Source organism: Mustela nivalis, assembly GCF_964662115.1.
Source record: "Mustela nivalis genome assembly, chromosome: 2".
In the NCBI taxonomy this organism is placed as follows: domain Eukaryota; kingdom Metazoa; phylum Chordata; class Mammalia; order Carnivora; family Mustelidae; genus Mustela; species Mustela nivalis.
Genome location: NC_139021.1, coordinates 53,802,269 through 53,822,809, shown reverse-complemented (window position 1 = coordinate 53,822,809; position 20,541 = coordinate 53,802,269). Strand labels below are relative to the sequence as shown.

At 36.2% G+C, this 20,541-nt stretch overlaps 1 long non-coding RNA gene across 1 annotated transcript in view; it reads left to right on the top strand.

Moving 5' to 3' along the window:
* Positions 1-18,909, top strand: part of LOC309859058 — a 40,530-nt gene extending 21,621 nt beyond the window's left edge. Inside the window, exons 3-5 of the long non-coding RNA XR_014308515.1 lie at positions 14,325-14,423; positions 15,520-15,557; positions 18,795-18,909. This is a non-coding gene — a long non-coding RNA (uncharacterized lncRNA). The remainder of the gene's footprint in view (positions 1-14,324; positions 14,424-15,519; positions 15,558-18,794) is intronic.
* The last annotated feature ends 1,632 nt before the right edge of the window (positions 18,910-20,541 follow it).

The window sequence follows — 20,541 nt, the reverse complement described above, 5'->3', positions numbered from 1 at the left end:
CACTAAGTATAATTAAAGCATTACCTGTGATTATCAACTCAAATTTAATTCTCTGAATTATAGTTTTAATTCATTATTATTCAAAATGAATTTACTAAATAAAGTTCCATACACATTTTTTCTCAGTTTAAATAATTTAATGTTTAAAGTAAGTTTAAAATGCCCATAAATCAGCTGGGGGCCTGCTTCTCCCTCCATCTCTGCCACTCCCCCTGCTTGTGCCCTCTCTCTATCAAATAAGTAAGTAATTTTTTAAAAAATTCCCAGTTATACAGAGAATATATTATCTTTGCCCCATTAAGCTTTGGTAAAATTTTTTTTATTTAACTTAGCCTTTCTGTAAACCATGAACAATTTTCATTTTTGCCTTTTAGAAGAACAATTTGTGTTATGAATATTTTGGAAAGTGGTTCAACTGTTTAGATAGCAATAATGGATTTTCCTCAGTAATTTTGCTTTTCAAAGTTTAATCATGCTCTAAAGCACACTTAATTTGTGGATTAGAGCTTTTTGAACAACACAATTACCAATACAATTACAGAGTGCTGTAGAAATTATTTGCAAGGCAAAGAACAAGAAGGTCAGTACAAATGTTCCAGGCAATATCAGTGAAGCAGATGTGAAGGATATGTGATCAACAGCCAACAGACCGTTTACAAATGTGTTCATGTATTTTTGCATTCATTTATTTGCAAAATCTTTGCTGAATACCTACTGTGTTTTGTGTGCTGACTATGCTAGACCATAGCTTTATATCAATAAGCCAATGCAGACATGTCCCTGCCTCACAGAATTTTTAAGAATGAACCCTGTATTTAACTGACACCCCTCATTTCCTGCCACTTTCCATTACTCTATAAAATATAATGGCTGAGGTACCAGGCCTGCTAAACACTAGCAGGCTACTCACTAGTACGCTCACTTTTTGTTCTCACCCATTCAGTTGTGCCCTTATTACATCAGTTGAGTTTGTTCCTATACTTGTTTTTACAAGTTTTACTTGATACTTTAATTATGTAATTCAATAACAATAGCTTGAAGAAACGTAATATGAATGTGAATAGAAAATTGTCCCTGTGAAATTTATAGTAGTTTCTAATATGGAAGATCAGAAAACATCTTTGAGCAAATGACACTTGAGTCAAGAAGTGTTGGACAATGGGCCAACTCAGTGTGGGTAATACTGGGGACATAAGTGGGAGAGAAGCCTTCGGAAAAGAAGGAATAGAATGTGATACATCACTATGCAGGAAAGGTTCTATGACATCTTTGAAAGGCTGGTGAAGAAAAGAGAGTTCAGGGAAAAGGGATAGAAAGTAATGAGAGTAGGAAGGATCTAGATTATGTAGTACATGGAGAGCCATAACAAAGACTAGGGTTTTTGTCCTAAGGGCCTCAGGAAGCCTTTAAAGGTACAATGGGATACGACTAAACTTGTGTGTAGAAAAGTGTGCTCTTGCTGTAGACTGCAGAACAAACTATGGAAAGATTGGGTATAGAACAAGCAGTTAGTAATTTTTTAGAGAAGTTCAAGAAAGAGGTGAAAGACTAGTGATTGAAATCAGAGGAAGTGGACACATATTCAGGAGACTTAGGAGGATGAGGATTTAGTTTTCTTATATCATGTACACAAACATTCACTGCCTCTGCAGGGACTAATATACCACATTTTAAGACAGCAAAAAAATATTTTCACTGTTACATGCAAATACTTTCATCACAATTAAGCCATGTAGTATACTAGAGTTCCTTTCTTATCCCATCTTTTATTTTCCATGGTGTTAATAATTACTTTTTTGGGCTATTTGCTGAATTAATCTGATAACTAAACTAATTCATTATCAAGATCTCTGCCAGAGCTATGAAAACTTCCTCATCAGTTCAACACATACAAGCTGATCCATCAGTTTCACAATCTTCTTTTGAAGATACCCCTGTTGGCCCCTTCCAGTTTGTAGTAACTGCTTGCGAGGCCTGCACCATGGTTATCAGATTTATATTTCCCTTTTTGGAAATTCCTTTTACCTCCTTCCTGCCTTACTGTATCTGTATCTTCCTCCTTCTTGGTTACATTTGTGTTTTGAAACACTCTGTTGTCCAGTAGTGCCTTGAAAAATGGGACCCCTGGGTGGCTCAGTTGGTTAGGCAGCTGCCTTCGGCTCAGGTCATGATCCCAGCGTCCTGGGATCGAGTCCCGCATCAGGCTCCTTGCCTGCTTCTCCCTCTGACTCTGCCTTCCACTCTGTCTGCCTGTGCTCGCTCTCGCTCGCTCTCTCTCTGACAAATAAATAAATAAAATCTTTAAAAAAAATGGTGTACAGGAACAATTTTAAAACACTTTCCCTGTCTGTTGATATCCTTATCCTAATCTCATGATTGATATGCTGTCTGAATAGAGAATTATAAATTGGAAATAGTTTACATACTGGACGTAAAATTATAGCTTTTAAACTGAGAAGACATTGATCTCTGATATAGCTTCCAGTATTGCAGATGAGAAGTCTGATTTTTGGTACTTTGATTTTTTTTTTTCTGGAAGCTTTTATTTTAAGTCCTAAAATTTCATTAGTAGTTTGCCTTTACATAGATGTTTTTATTCTCACATTTAAAGTATTTCTTAGGTCTGTTGAGTCTGAAAACATTCTTTAAGTTCTAGAAGTTTATTTATTTTGTGTTTTTTATGTGTTTGTTCCTTTAGATTTCTCTAGTCTCATCTTTTGGTCTCCTATTCATCATAAACATGGTATTTCCTATTTTAATTCATTTATTGTCTCATATTTTATCTTCACTGTCTTTATTTTTAGTCTGTTTTCTAGAAGATTTACTGTATTATCTATTACCTATTATTTACTCTATTATCTTCTATATATTTTATTATATTTTATGGTTTTCTATCATATTTTTAATTTCCAGGGCTCTTTCTTATTGCCTAAATATATTTTTTTAAATTAAGTACACATATTTTTCATGTTTTTGGTTGTATTATTTTTATTTCTTTGAGAATGCTAAAATTAGTTTTCTTTCTTTCTTTGAGAGAAATTTTTTGCCCCTTGCATTAGCATTATCTTTGCTTCAACGTTTTCTTCCATTTTTTTTCAAATTAGAGACATTATGGCACATGGTGCTTTTTTGTCCTACTTATAATTAATGTGAAAGCTTTTATGATTTAGAAGCTATCTGTTCTGCAGAGCTATGATTTGTGGGCTGGTGGGCATTACTTTATGGCTATAGCTTGACAAAATGACTTTTTCATTGGGTAGTTGTGAATTTTTTCTTTAGAGTCTGTCAGCTCTCTCAAAAATAATCCTGTATTCTTTACCCTAACATAGGAATTGATTAAACCTGTTTGTGACTACTCATTACAAGTAGCGAAAGACCCAGGAGCTGGACATTTTAGTAACAAGATTTTCCGTTTGCTATCCCCTTTATCAGCATCATAAGCCTGTCCTCACTAAATGAAATGACTGAATCTCCAATTCTGTTTCAACTTTTCCACAAGTCAAATCAACTTTCCTATCCTTTTCATAGTGGGAGAGCGGCTGTCATTCTAGGACTACATTACGACTCTCTTTTGCCTTCATGAACATCTTCCTCCATAAAAAAAAATAAAAGATATGATTGCCTGTCTTGTGTGTGTTGAGTTGAGGAGTTCATTATAGATCCTGGATATCAACCTTTTGTCTGTACTGTCATTTGCAAATATCTTCTCCCATTCCGTGGGTTTCCTCTTTGTTTTTTTTTACTGTTTCCTTTGCTGTGCAGAAGCTTTTGATTTTGATGAAGTCCAAAAGTTTATTTTCGCTTTTGTTTCCTTTGCCTTTGGAGACATATCTTGGAAGAAGTTGCTGTGGCTGATATCGAAGAGATTACTGCCTATGTTCTCCTCTAGGATTCTGATGGATTCCTGTCTCATGTTGAGGTCTTTTATCCATTTTGAGTTTATCTTTGTGTACGGTGTAAGAGAATGGTCGAGTTTCATTCTTCTACATATAGCTGTCCAGTTTTCCCAGCACCATTTATTGAAGAGACTGTCTTTTTTCCACTGTATATTTTTTCCTGCTTTGTCGAAGAATAATTGACCGTGGAGTTGAGGGTCCATATCTGGGCTCTCTACTCTGTTCCACTGGTCTGTGTGTCTGTTTTTATGCCAGTACCATGCTGTCTTGGTGATCACATCTTTTTTTTTTTTTTTTTTTTTTTTTATTTGACAGAGAAATCACAAGTAGATGGAGAGGCAGGCAGAGAGAGGGGGAAGCAGGCTCCCCGCTGAGCAGAGAGCCCGATGTGGGACTCGATCCCAGGATCCCGAGATCATGACCTGAGCCGAAGGCAGCGGCCCAACCCACTGAGCCACCCAGGCGCCCCCTGGTGATCACATCTTTGTAATAAAGCTTGAAATCAGGTAACGTGATGCCGCCAGTTTTATTTTTGTTTTTCAACATTTCCTTAGGGATTCGGGGTCTCTTCTGATTCCATACAAATTTTTGGATTATTTGCTCCAGCTCTTTGAAGAATACCAGTGGAATTTTGATCGGAATGGCATTAAAAGTATAGACTTCTCTATTGCATGGAGCACTGGGTGTGGTGAAAAAATAATGAATACTGTTATGCTGAAAATAAATAAAAAATAAATTAAAAAAAAGAAAAATTATACTTTATTACTGTGTTTATATAAAGACATATAACTCAGGCTGGATGAAACTTTTTAGCTCTGAATGTAAAAGAAATTAAAATATTTTCATATGTCCCCAAAAGTATCATGGGCTTGTGCCTGCTGTGCCTAATGCATAAGTTGGCTCAGGTCACCCACCTTCTTAAAGTGGGGAGGGAAATCTAGTTATACAGTTCTTATATTTTTATAAAAGCTCTCAACCAATCCCATTTTCAACCCCACTCGGGGGTATAGGGTAACAATTCTGAAATCACTATGTATAGAATTGAATAAGCAAATACATGGATTAGAGTTGGGTGCATCAGTATGATGAGGTCATTACTATAGATTATATAGATTCTATATAATCTATAGATATAATCTATAGATTATATAGAGGCAAATCTATAGATTACTATAGATACAAATGGATATATATGTAAAGAGACATATTTGTAGATATGTATATATACATGGGCTAATATAAACACATATATTTTCTCTGTCAACTGAAAGGTCTTAAAAGCAAGTGACTTTCCAGTACCAAAAAGTATACTTAGTACCCAGATCTTAAGTTTCTATTACCATTCTCCAATAAAAAAGAACCAGGACTCTGTGGAGAAATGCTGATTATAGGAATGTTGCAAAAAATATACAATATCGGGATGCCTGGATGGCTCAGTCAGTTAAGCAGCTGCCTTGGGCTCAAGTCATGATCCCAGAATCCTGGGATCGAGTCCTGTGTCAGGCTTTTTGCTCATGAAGAGACTGCTTCTCCCTCTGCCTGCTGCTCTTTCTGCTTCTGCTCTCTCTCTGACAAATAAATAAATAAAATCTTTAAAAAATATATACAAAGTCATCCTGGAGCATCTGGCAGAGCTAGAAATTAAGTGTTAAAAAAAAAAAAACCCTATGGACATTGGGGAAGGTATGTGCTATGGTGAGTGCTGTGAAATGTGTAAACCTGGTGATTCACAGACCTGTACCCCTGGGGCTAATAATAATGTTAATTAAAAAAAAGAATTAAAAAACCTCCCACACGATAAAGGATAAAGATATGTCAAATGGACACAGATACAACTGTAAAAGCTCTTTCTATCTAAAGCTAGAAATATTTGAGCAAAGTAGTATTGAATTATAACTTAAAACATAAAACAAACATCCATAAGAACATAATGATGTAAAAAAATGGAGGAGAAGAGACAAATCTTCCATGCAGTAGAATTCCAAATTTTATATAGGTTTTCCACCCTCAAGGAGAAAGAGCGTATCTTGCCATTCCATAAGTGTGAACTGTGCATAATAACTTTCTTTGACACAATAGAGCATAAAAGCAGCAAAAAGAAGAGAGTAACATTGCAGTGGAGAAATCCGACAAAGACTACCTTTGTGTGGTGATCAAAGTCAGTATCAACAGTGATGAGTCATGTCAATAGTATGTACTTTAACGTGGTGTGATAGAAATGGCATTTTACCTCTTGATCTTCCTTTCTCAAATCCTAAACCCTAATCCAATCCTGAGAAAATTATCAGAAAAATATCAAATGAAGGACATTTTATAAAATACCTGACTAGTACTCAAAATTGTTAAAGTCATCAAAAGCAAGAAAAGTGACAAACTATCAGAGCTAAGAACAGCCTAAAGAGACAGAGCAACAAAATGTAATATGGTATCTGGGATGGAATCCTAGAACAGTAAAAGTACATTAGGTAAAAACCAATAAATTGGAATAAAATGTGGACTTCAGTTGATAAGGTATCAACATCAGTTCTATATTGTGACAAATATACTTTACTAATGACAGATGTTAAAAGGGAAAACTGGCTATGGGGAGCATGGAAACTCCCCATTCCAATTTCACAATCTTTCTGTAAATTTAAATCTATTCTAAAATAAAAGGTTTTTTAAAAAGTAAAAAAAAATTAATATGAATAATTTGTGGTGATGGTTACTAGTGCATTTATAATATTATTCTCTCTACTCCTATGTGTAAGTTTAAGCAATTCATGGTTAAATGATTGGCATGAAAGAATATAAGAAGATTTGGAAAATTATCTCTAAAAGAAGTTCATCAGAGGACCAGAGAGAGCGCTGTTAAAACATCTCACCCTATCAATTTTAGACAGGATTGACATGGATAGATAGATAGATAGGTACATTATATATACATATAGTTATACATGGTTTCTGTATATGTTAAATGCTACTTCAAATAGGATAAAATGGGCAAAATTACATGATGCTACCAATTATGATTTCTTTGCCACTCTTGGAATAGTGCAAATTAAGTGATTCATTGATTCAGGTTATTTTTTTTATTGATAATATCTCCTATACCAGGAATAAAGATTTTTGGTTATTTTATTAGTAAATGGCAATTCAAGGACTGAACTTAGCCCTGAATCTAATGGCCCACCCTCTTTCAGGATTTTGTTTTGTTTTTTGATGATCAGGGAAGGGTGAAAATTCAGTGTAGGATAAACCCAGGGCAGTGTCTGCATTCTACTTTCTGCTACTGTGAATTTAGGAATTGTGTTTGTCTTTGATATGCTTATTTTATGATCCACTGTCTCTTCCTCAGGTAGCATTTCTGCCAACAGCACTGTCTTTCTCATGGCTCTAGCTCCTGTGGGACAAGCCATTGATTCTGACTTATACTATGTGACTCTGGTTTCTGGGTTTAGGCTAAACCACATCCTCTAGTACTGGAGGGCCAGTGGCTTCCTGCTATGGCTTATTTCTGAGTTAATGACCCCATAGTTTCTTCCATCATCCATGCATCAATTTTTCTGTAACAAATTCTCTCTTTTAAATACTTAAAAGAATTTCTGGGGGCGCATGCATGGCTCAGTGGGTTAAAGCCTCTGCCTTCAGCTCGGGTCATGATCTCAGGGTCCTGGGTCAAGCCCCACAATGGGCTCTCTGCTCAGCGGGGAGCCTGCTTCCTCCTCTCTCTCTGCCTGCCTCTCCACCTACTTGTGATATCCGTCTGTCAAATAAATAAAATCTTTAATAAAAAAATAATCTGTTTTTATTAGACTTTGATGAATAGAGATATTGATCACAAATGCCATCTAAATTAATGCACATTCATTAACTTTATCTTCCACTGCTTAGGATGGCTCTATTTTCAGATTATATAATTATACTACTAATTATTTTAGTATGATTATTTTATTTATTGAATCGACAATCAGTGAAAACAGGTGGAGCATTAAGCATACTGATGCTGTAAATTGAGAGTTGTACCCAATTTACAGATTCCACATCAATTGGAATATTAGGTACTGTGGAAAATAAAAAAGAGAAATTTGTTGATGGGTGTTGTCTATACCTCTTGCCTTGTGAAATCCAGACAAGGTATTTAATATTTACAACATATAATTTTCGTCAATAGGTATTTCCTAAGGATATAACTGTTCTTTTTAGACTTTAGAAAATGCTGTGGAAATGACTAGTGGGAGAGGAGAACAAGCAGATGTGAAGGATTAAAACATATTGTGTATGACTGGAACTGTACTAAAGATGAACTTTCTTGGGGTGCCTGGGTGGCTCAGTGGGTTAAAGCCTCTGCCTTCGGCTCAGATAGTGATACCAGGGTCCTGGGATTAAGCCCCCCTGCACATTGGGCTCTCTGCTCAGCAGGGAGCCTGCTTCTCTTGCTCTCTCTCTGCCTGCCTCTCTGCCTACCTGTGGTCTCTGTCTGTCAAATAAATAAATAAAATCTTAAAAAAAAATGAACATTCTTAATATGGTGGAAGTAGGGAGGAGGGATGTTAATCGTGTAGTCAAGGCATTTTCAGCTCTCACAGATACTCCAACATGAGCAGTGAGCCAAGAGGAAACAGCCAGGCCTTTTTCACTCACTGTTTGCCTGGTACTAACAACACCAGCAACATGGCTCTGAAGATTAGAGGCATGTTAGAGGTACTAAAAAATGTTATAATGATAGTCTACCCACATTTCTTTTAATCATTTTCTCATGACTAAAAAATGATAAACAGGTTTAATTTAATATAATGAAAAAGCAGTTTCAGCTTAAAATATTTTTATTTTGAAGCCATATGTGCTCATTAAATGCACACAAATAGGAAGAAGAAAAATCATTCCTAGCACCATCCCAGCTACTATTAATAATTTAATGTTTTAGCTATAGATAGTCCTAGTGTTTTAAACATGTAACCCAGATGTCCTTGACTTTAACAACAAATGAGGTTATAATTTTTCTTTCTTTGAACTTTTCATTGAAATGTATATAAGACCACTTAAAAGAAATTAAAAAAAATTAAAATTAAAATAAGAAATTTATACAGGATGAAAGTGAAAATAGTATGCAGATCAATGAATTTTCACAAAGTGAACACAACCATAACCAGCAATCATGTAAAAAAACAAAAACAAAAACAGGATATTCACAGAACCCCAGAAGTTCTGTTTATTTGTAATATCTACAACCCTCTTCCCCTGCAAGGAGAAACATTATTGTGACTTCAACATCCTAGATTGTTTTTACCTATTCTTATATTTTATGTACATGGAATCATATTGTATGTATTCTTGTGCTTGACATCTTTCTTTCAGCATTGTTTGTTTGGTTTTATATTTTTGCAAGTAATTGTAGTTTTTCATTCTTACTGCTACAGTCAGCTGTGTAAATATGCAATAATTATTTATTCTTTTGTTAATGGGGATTTGGGCTATTTCATACAATGCTTTTATGAACACTCCAGTACACATCTTTTAGTGAATACATACATGCACACATTTAGATACTGCCAAACATTTTTCCCCAGTAGTATACCAATTTACACCCCCACCAGCAGCATATGAGAGTTTTGGTTTTGACATCCTGTCAACATTTTTTTTCTGTTTTGATTTATTTTGTTTTGTTTCCTTTTAGTCACTCTGGTGGGTGTGTATTGGCATCACATTGTGGTGTAATTTGCACTTCTTTGATGACTAACAGAGGAAATCATGATTTTTCATGATTTATGTTGGCCAAGTGGATATCCTCTTTTGTTAATAGTCTGTTCAAACTTTTTGCACATTTTTTGTTATGTTTTTTTATTAATTTGTAGTATTCCTTATATGTTGTAGAAATGGGAATACCAAGAGGAACCCAATATGACTTAGAGCTCCAGATACAGCCCTTGCTCCTATAATTTAGCAGAATTATGTTCTTTGTGAAAATCAGAGCCAATTATAAGAGCTCCTTTATTTGACTGTTTGTTTTTAGGCATGAAAAGTTCAGAATGACCAAATGGTAGTCATAGCTTTATTTTAGCTCAATGTGTCCATGATGGAAGCATTGGCTACCATTCCTACCTCCCTTCCATTTCCAGTGTTTCAGGATCTCTGTCCCCATGAAGGCTAAAGTTGCAGAAATAGAAAGTAGAAATTTCCTACATGAGTCCTTGAGAGTGATGGTGAGTGGAGAAACTTGTGTATTTTAGTTATTGATCATACAGTACTATGTAAAGATCATTGGTTTAAGATATATACTACTTCTTGGAGGGAAGTGACTATAACTTAAGGATGCTGTTCCCAAACTGAAACCATAGCTGAACCCCCAAGAGTTTGTTATAATGCTCTGTCAGCATGACTATATGAATTATAAGTTTGGTAGAATCAGTGAGTCCTCTGATAAGTACTAATGTTTGCACCTCTTTAGGTAGAAGAGGGGTCCCTAGTATGATGCACTCATTATTTAGGCACCTCCTGTTGATCAATTGGGCATATCAGGTCCTCTGTAAACCCTGAGGTAGCAATGCTAACATAAACCCATATCTAAGATTTCTCTTTCTCTCTCATTCTCTTTCCATGCTTTTGGCCTTTGTATGACTTCCATCTCAAGATGATGTATCTGAAAACAGAAGGTAGCTGACTTCCATTGAATGAGACATCTTTTCTATTTGGTTGCTTATTTTCTCTTCACTAGTGGCTGTTGACTGGCAGGCATTGATATGGAAGTTCTGCATATTTTACACCCACTCTCATGTCTGCATTCACACACAATTTCCCCAGATAGTCATGTCTCTGACCTTCCATATTGTTCTTTTGATCCCTTCCCAATGAACAGTATCAGGGGTGAGAAGACTTGTTCTATAAATAACCAGATAATGAGTCTTTACAGGCCATAGTAGTTCCTCCTGCAACTACTCAACTTCTACCACAGTAGCCCAAAAGCAGTTATAGGCAATATGTAAGTAAATGAGTGTGGTTGTATTCCAATATAACTTTATTTATAAAACAGACATCAGGCTGGATTTGGCCCAAAGGCTTTGCTTTGTAGACCCCAGAACTAAAGCATCCATTCCTACTTCAGAGGCGACCCTTCTTTCTCCATACAAAAGAGATGAAGTATACTGCTCAAAACTCTGCCTCCTGGGGAAGTTGCCTCTCACCATGGACAGACTTTGAGTGGGCCTGTTGTGTGCCCCATTCTGTTTTCAGCTTATACCTATACAGATATTTAATCCAAATGTGAACTGTGTCCAAAATTGCACAGCCTCATCAGCTGACTATAGAAAAAAAATCCCAAAGGATGGATAGATATATACACTTGATCTTACACACACACACACATGCACATACATACATACACACACATATGCACACATGCATACATATATATGTATGGATATGTATATATATACACACGTGCACACACACATACACATGAAGCTGATAGAGAAGTACTGACTGCAAGAGATAGATGGTAAGGGGTCTAGGCCACAAATTTGTAGAGGTTATTTGAGCCATTGAGAGCATCTTGGGCTTTATCCAAAATGTACCATTATCATGATAAGTTGCTACTTTGCTCACCTGGCATTGAGCCTTGGGGGACTTAACAATACATAGTTATTAATAGGAAGCTCTGGTTGCATAATCACTTGATGCCCATGGACCATTAGTCTCTGTTTGGGTTTAGCTACACTATTGGATCTACTTTTCAAATGACAAGTAGTTTTCTGTTCTTTCGTGTTCTTGCTCCAGAAACCTAGAGTCTTAACTTGGACTCTTTTTTTTTTTTAAGATTTTATTTATTTATTTGACACACACACACACAGAGATCACAAGTAGGCAGAGAGGCAGGCAGAGAGAGAGAGGCAGAAGCAGGCTCCCTGCTGAGCAGAGAACCCAATGCGGGGCTCGATCCCAGGACCCTGAAATCATAGCCTGGGCTGAAGGCAGAGGCTTAACCCACTGAGCCACCAAGGTGCCCCTTAACTTTGACTCTTTTTTGAGACTTCGCAGACATGCCATGAATTGTTGTTACCTACTATGGATACTTTCAGTAGTGTTGGATCTGCTAGTCATATTGCCCAAGAATCAGGGCAATCTGTACCAATCCTGAGTATGCTATAGAGTCCTTGCCTCCTCTGGACCCCATTCAAACTTGACATCCTTCAGAGTCACCTGGTAATTAAGACAGGGCAATATTTCTAAGGCAGGTTGAACTATCTCAGGAATTCAGGGAGTCCTTCTAGATACTATTCTTCTTGGTGGTAGATGGGACAACATGCCAGATACAATATATTTTATCTTAGAAAGGATATTCTGGATGTCCTTGAACTCTCAACTTCTAAAAATTTTGTTGCTATGGTAGGCTCTGGAAACTTTGTAGAGTTTATATCCCACTCCCTGCACATATGTGTTTCAGCTTTATATCCAGGGTATTTTCTACTTCTTGATCACCTGATATAATTAGCACAGCACCATCAGTGTAGAGGATCAGCATGGTGTTTCATGGAATATCTAGACAATGAGGGTCTCTTCAGACTGTATTGTAATAGAAAGCACGTGTTAATATAGACTTGGAGCAATATATAGAATGTGTACTGCTGACTTTTCCAGGTGAATATGAACTGTTAAATTTCTGTAATGATGGGAACTGACAAGAACACAAGTATCAGATCAACTGTTATATGGCAAGTGTGAGAGACTGTTCATCTGTTTAAGTAAAGATCACACATCAGCACAATAGCTCTAACAAGGGCTACTACCACTCAGCCCACTGTGATTTGCCAGGATTTCTTCTAACATTATTCTTCCTACCTAGTTGTTGCTATTATATAAGGATGCCATGTTTTTCTAAAGTTATATTTAATACGGCCACTTAACTGACCTCTTCTATAAACCTACTGGATTTTTAGTTAATTCCTTTGATTTAGATATTCCATCCTATCCTTTTTCTTTAATCTTTTGCAAATAATATCTCATCTATTCCTTTCGTGTATGTGTTTTTTTGTGTGTGTGTTTCCTGTCTTCTAGTATTTCCAGAATGACTAAAACACTAGTGAATAATGGTAATTGTAGGTGCCCTTGGATCATTCTGTACTTTAAAGGAAGTGATGTTTCATCAGTAAATACGATATTGGCTCTTGATGTGAAACACACACTCTATGTCAGATTGATACAATATGATTTTATGGATAGTTATGAGAAAGTTCAATAGAAGATAATTAATTTGGGAATTTAATACCTTTTAGAGAGATTTTTATTATTAATTTCCGTGTAGTAAAGTTATATCATAGGAAAAGATTTCCCACTATTGAGCCAACTTCCCCTTCTTGAGATAAATTATACTATTCCAAATGGTGCATTATTCTTTCAAAACTGCTATTAAATTATATTAATTAATATTATATTTAGGAATTTGTATCAATAACATATATAAAGTTGACCTTTTTTTGCTTTTTTAAAACTTTTGGTGCAGAATATATTTAACTGTTTTCTCCAAGCGTTTATGTAGCATGTTCCTTACAATTTGAAATAATTTACTGATAAAACTCTTGGGATTTAGAATGTTTGAGAATCAGGGTGCCTGGGTGAGTTAGTCAGTTAAGTGTCCGCCTTTGGCTAAGGTCATGATCCCAGAATCCTGGGTTCGAGCCCATTAGACTCTGCTTAGCAGGAGCTTTTTTCTCTCTCTCCCTGCTGCTCCCCTCCCATCTCTGTCAAATAAATTTTAAAAATCCATATAAAAAAGAATGTTTGAGAATTTATCAGAGTATATCCTATCCATAATTCTATTCTAATACCAGAAATGCTTGTAATTTCAATAAAATTACACTTCTAGACCTTAAAATGTATTCATTGGTCTTAGAATTAAAAAAAAAACTTGAAGTTCGCTAAACTTTAAAAAAAATCAGAGAATGTGATAGGTAGGTATTCTGGTTTTGTTTATTTGTACTTTCATTTCTCCCTTTATATTATTTTCTAAAGTTTTTAGTTTTGCTCTTTTCTAAGAAGAACCATGTCTTAAATTTATGAATTTCATTTGTTTTTCTTGAATTTGTGTATTTATTTCATTATGCTTTTTAAAAAATTGCTTTTATTTAAGTATAGTTGACAGACAATGTTAGATTGGTTCCCCTGTACAGCATGGTGATTCAACATCTCTATGCATTACGTTATGCTCACCATAGTGTAGCTACCATCTGTTGCCATACAACACTATTACAATATCATTGACTATGTTCCCCAGGCCCTACCTTTTATTCCTGTGCCTTAGCCATTTTATAACTGGATGCTTATTACACATCTTTCACTCCACTTCACTCATTTCCTTACACCCCTTATTCCCTTTTCCTCTAGCAACCATCAGTTTGTTCTCTGTATTAATGGGTCTGATTCTACTTTTTGTTTGTGTGTTGTTTTGTTTTTTAGATTCTTCAAGTGAGTGAAATCATATGGCATTTGTCTTTCCCAGTATGAATTATTTGACTTATATAATACCTTCTTCATCCAAGATGTTGTCACAAAGTGGTAAGATTTCATCCTTCTTTATGGCTGCATATATTTCTCTGTGTGTACACTTGTGTCTTTGGGTGTTTGTGTACACACATCTTTATCCATCTGCCATTCAATGGGCACTTAAGTTGCTTCCGTATCTTGGCTACTGTAAATAATGCTGTAATAAACGTAGGGTTGCAGGGCACGTGGGTGGCTCAGTTGGTTAAGTATTTGCCTTTGGCTCAGGTCATGATCTCAGGGTCCTGGGATTGAGCCCCGCATCAGGCTCCCTGCTCACTGGGGAGCCTGATTCTCCATCTTTCTCTGCCACTCCCTCTGCTTTTGCTCTCTCTCTCTCTCTCTCAAATGAATAAATAAAACCTTAAAAAAATAAACATAGGGTTACATATATCTTTTGAAATTAGTGTTTTTGTTTTCTTTCTACCCAGTAGTGGAATTATCATGTCTTATGATTTTCATGTAACTTTTTAGTTACCCCTTTTATAAACTCTAGATTTTAGTGCTTTTCTCTGTTTAAGTACTAAACATGAACTTTTGCACTCTCTCCTCATCTTCTGTGTATAATGTATAGATAACTCAATGCATGAACTTCCACACTGACCTCATTTTTTCTTTTGCCCCCAAGTGAACAGCACAACTGAATTATACTCTGTAGTCTGTACAACCACTCCATGAATAAGTATGACTGTCCTTTTTTATATATGGGAAAACTGAGGCTAAAAGAAGTTAAATGACTTATTTGAAGTCATTCATGTAGTTGGCTAAAATGTATAGCATGCATATGTCTACCTACATATCTGCCTCAAGAACTAAATCCCTCCCTTCGTCAATTTCAGTATCTATTACAAATGCATTTTGTTATCTGATACTAAATATTTTGCACCCCAATTACTTATCAGTCATATGCATATTCTATATTCTATATATTCTATATTTAATTATTTGTTAGGCTCTAACAATCTTAATCAATTAAAAAGTCATAAATAAATGGGATGGAAAAATTATGTCTGAGTCTTCAAATAAGGGAGAAACCATTGCCTGCAGATTCATAGCCTGGGGCCTTGGGGAGAATTAATTGCTCTTGAGAAATTCAACTTCTCTTGTTCAGAACTACTAATATGAAGAAAACCATTAAGGAAACTTCAGGTAAGTAATTTTTGAAATTACTTACCTGAAACAAAACTCAAAGACTAAGAATGCAAAGAACTTGATTTATTATTATATTATTTGTTATCCTGATATTAAATATACTTCTACTTGGCTGACTGGAAATACATGCTTTCACAAATTCAACATGAAATGTGGTATCAGAAAGTTTTTAGAACTGAAAGTGTCTGCTTGTATGATTATTTTTTTAGTGTATATTATCCAATAGAGTATAGCAGTGTTTATATGGGATAATATGATCATTTTGACTTGAAATATGATAAATCTAAAAGTGAATGTTGACATCTTAAATAATGATAAGTGGTGAAAGTCAATATATATGACATAATTTTACCTTATTTAATATATATATTAAGAATGTTACCTAAGGCAACTATCAGAACTTCACTTTTATGTTAAATTAAGGATATATTTGCGTGAATTTTTTCTGGCCTTCTTGCTCCCCCATCTCCACTATTTCCTGCTTGTCCTGGCAATACCATAAAGGCCATGAGACTTCCTTCTTTCCCAGAGATACTTGAACTAGAAGGGAATGGAAAAGCATTGAAAAGTGATGTTGCTGTCCACAAAGGAGCTTCCTCCACACTCTTTCAGAGGAGGAATGAAGAAAGCAGAGGAGAAAATCTTTAATCCTTCTAACTGCTAGGGAGCATAATCTTGTCTCTGGTCCAACAAATCATATGTTTTGAGCTTTTCTTATTTGAAATTGCAACAGTACACTTTAATTCCACTTGATCTGTCGAGGTGGCTTTGATAGCAATTAAAAACATCCACTGGATGCTGTGCCTGTTCCCCAGAGAGATATCTGTGGCCTTGAGAATGCTCACCAGCTGCAGCCTTGAAGTGTCCATCTGCTGACTGACTGAGGGAGGTCTTCAGGAGCTCCCCACACTTTGACTTAAAGCAGGAAGGGTGTCTTTCACTGACAGAAACATAGGACCTATTGGTACCTACATATCTGCCTCAGGAAATAAATCCCTCTCAGACAAGGGACACATGTGTGAATATGTACCCTTTAGCCTGCCTGGTTCCAGGAAAGAATGGGCAAGAGGGAAGGACCCATACGGCGGAATTAGAAACACACCCTCATCCTCTGCTTTGCTCTTTGTGATTAGTTTTTTGGAAAATAGTCATGGAAATATGAAAGTCACAACAAACATTTCCCAACTGGTACTCTTCTCCTCTCCTCTTTAGCTTTTGTCCATCGAGGAGAAAAAAATGTTTCTTGGTTTTGCAGAAATTGTATACTTCTCTCTGCAGAAGGCAGATGCCAGGAGGCATAAAATGTAACCCTTTTTGTTCATAGCATCCGACAGAGCTAGAGGTTACCATAACATAAATAAGTCAACCCTAAATTCTTGGAAACTGGATTCTGATACCTCTTAGTGATTTACAAATCACTTTTCACACAGGGAGGAGATGAACAGTAATCAAGAGAGTATAAATCTTAGCGTCAGACCCGGGTTTTACTCTAACCCTACCACTTACGTATGCTATGTGTCTTAACTTTTCTAAGCCTCAGTTTTCTGAGTAGAAATGAGGATTATAACTTACTGTGAAGATGAAATGAGATTTTATGTAAACTTTTAGATCCTGCATTCAACATTTATATGTTAATGCCGAGGAAACACCAAGCATTTGTCTCAGTACTTGAGATGAGCAACACGGTCGCAAACTGTACTTCATTATGCTCACTATCTAGCACAGTTGTAGGTATCACTTAAGCCCATATTAGTCAAAACTTTAGGTATAGGTGACATGCAGCCATCATTAACTCATGTGAAAATGGGGTGGGGGTGGTTATTAGATTATTGTGAAGAAATAACCAGTTTACAATCCTGGAAGCTCAGGTTGCCTGGCTGTAAACAGGTGAGGCTGTGCTCAAATTCAGTTTTCCACTGGGTGGTGGGTGAGCTGGATTCTTTTTTCTATAGCCTAAATCCCCATTTCCTATAAAGTTGCTAGGTGTTAGCAGCTGGCCTTCTCAGATTATAGAAAGCTGGCCTTGGGCTCCGAGTGCTAAGCACTTTAGCCTTTAATATTTATTCTCTATACAAGACTGTTTCTATGCTTGCAAGTACTCAGCATTCTTCTGGGGTGCCTGGGTGGCTCAGTTGGTTAAATGTCTGACTTGATTTCAGCTCAGGTCATAATCTTGGGGTTGGGAGATTGAGCTCCATCCTGGACTCTTGCTCAGTGTGGAGTCTTCTTGTCCTTCTCCCTCCACTCTTTCCCCTGCTTGCTTCTCTCTCTGTCTCTCAAATAATTAAATAAAATATTAGGGGGAAAAAAAGTCAACATTATTCTCCTGGAAAATAGATCTTCAGTGTCCAGCACTATGTCTTCTATATAAATTTCCACTGGATAATAAGAGAGAAAGGGGTCACATACCTCCTCTTATAAAGTACCTTCCAGTTTTCCTAATTAAATATCTTCTCCCAAAGCACATGAAGTTGTAATTTATTAACTTTCACCTGACTTACTACACTTACATTACCCACCCACAGAAAGGGCAAGGGTAGAGTCAGCCTCATGCATGACTGGATGCAGGGCCTCTATATTTTCCCCCCATGATTACATTATTTTCTCATATTACTTCTCTCTGTCTCATAGTTTCATCTTCTAAAGCCCTAGTTGCCTATTTGAGTCTGAAACCATGGCTGTAAGCAAGACCAGGCTTTTATCACTAGAATGTTATATCAAAATGTGAGGACAGGGTCCTTTCCCATTATTCTGGTTATAATGAAAAGCTGTGAAATGACACTGGGGCCGAACTTGGGTTATGTGCTTGTACCAGGTATAGATTACTTTAGGTCCTCATTCAACAAATGCTAAGTGCCTGTCATGTCCAGATGTTGTGCTAGGGCCTGAATATATAAATACAAATAATTAGGTTGCTATCTTCAAGTAACCTATCACCTAGTTAGAAAAGAAATGGTGTCATTCATTGTATATCAACAGTATTCTGCGCTGTCTTGTATTAAAGAATTCTTAGAAGAGCTTTATTAGCACCTTTTGATAGAAAACTAAGGTAAGGTTTTGAGTGAATCCATCACTAATGGCTACTTATTGAGTACCTATTATGTGCTAGGCAAGGTTCTTAGCTGTAGGGACCAGAGGTTAACAGAGAGATTAAATAACTTACTTCAGTTATATTTAGTGTTTTTTTTTTTTCACATGACCCTTCCTAACACCATGGTTTTTGTTATTATTTAGAACAGACATAATTAATCATGCTATCCAACATGAAAATGCAGTTGCTGTGGAAACACTAGAGCAAATGACAGAGCTATGACTTGAACCCTAATTTGTTTGGCTCAGCGACACTGTGAGTCCCTCTATTACCATCTGTCCTCCAGAAGGGCTCTAATAAGAGTCATTCATATTGTGTACATGCTAACATACTGTGTACTGCTAACATTTTTTGGAACACACCTTTAGGTCAATCATGAAAAAAACAAACCCTATTTTGAGTGAAGATCTGGGGCAAGCTTTTTTCATTATGAATATCAATTCAAAGTAGCTATTCTTATTACAATGTATTATCTCTCTTTTTTAAAAAACTAATTCAAGGTCAGTTTGAGGCTGAGATAAAAATTCAGTTCCCTGGAATTTCACTTCTAAATCTTGACAACCCCCCCACTTCACCCCTTGCCCAGCTCCATGTAGAGAACCTTGTGCTTAAATATATAACAGTGGGGAGAGGAATAAGTGAAACAGTGGGGAGGTTTCTGTTCTCTTTTACCAGAGAAGAGGGGTAGAAAGATGAAAGCCTTAATTAAAAAGATTACAAAGAGATTTTTTTAAAGTGGGTTTTATCATTGGATATGACATTGAGATAAGAGTAAAGAAGCAATATAGCTATGACCTAACAAAGCAGAATCCATTAAGAACAGGTTCAGAACAAAGACACCTTTTCAGAGGATGTGATTATAAGCAGTAGAAACATGTATGTATGTGTATATATATATATATATATATATATATATATATATATATATGAGTGTCCAGTTGTCTGCTATCAATTTCAAGGACTCAAGCCGTCTAAATCACTTTTTCAGAACACAGGGTGGGTATAAATAAGTGAATCAACTACGACACAGGATTAAACAAGAGTTCTTTGGCAGGTTTATGAAAACATTTAGGTGCCATTTTCTTTTCATCCCATCTTCAATTCAAAAACAGCACAGAATTGCACATGCTAATATGTCATGCTGTGTGCTCTTATATTGGCATTGAGTCTTTTGATACCTTCAGAAAACAAAAATCCCAGAACTCTGTTGTTGCCATGGCAACTGCATTTTAAAAAGGTGAAGTTTCCAGTTTGATAGAGCTGAAAGGCTATTAACGTCAGGTCTCAGTGATACTGAAGCCACAGTGTAGGGAGGAGTCAACATAACACAGATGCTTAGCTTGACCCCACCCAGCATTCATTTTGCTGCTGGAATAAGATTTAAAAAGCCAATAAAATAGGTTATTAAAATGGTAATTATTCTATAATCTAACATCATCTAACACTAACACTGAAAATATATGGATTGAAATTCTAATCCAGTGACAACCTTGAGGAAGTATTAGAATCAGAACCAAAATCCTTTTCCTAAGAAATTTCATTGCATCAGATCTCATACTGGTTTTATAAAAAAAACACAATATGTGTGCTTAACACTCCCTTCTATTATGTGCTCCAAGCTCCAAAAAGACTTTTGGATAAAGCTTGAATATAGAAAGAAAAGGAAGCAGAAATATTCTCTAAAAGAGAAGTATTCTCTGGTCTGGGGCGGGGAGTGGGGAAGACATTTTAATTGAACACAGTGAATTAGTTTGCTAGGGCTGCTATAAAAGCATGATAGACTTGGGGATTTAAACAACAGAAATTTATTGCCTCACAGTTCTGGAGGCTGGGAAGTCCAAGAATCAAAGTGTCAGCAAGATTGGTCCCTTCTGAGGGCTATGACAGAGA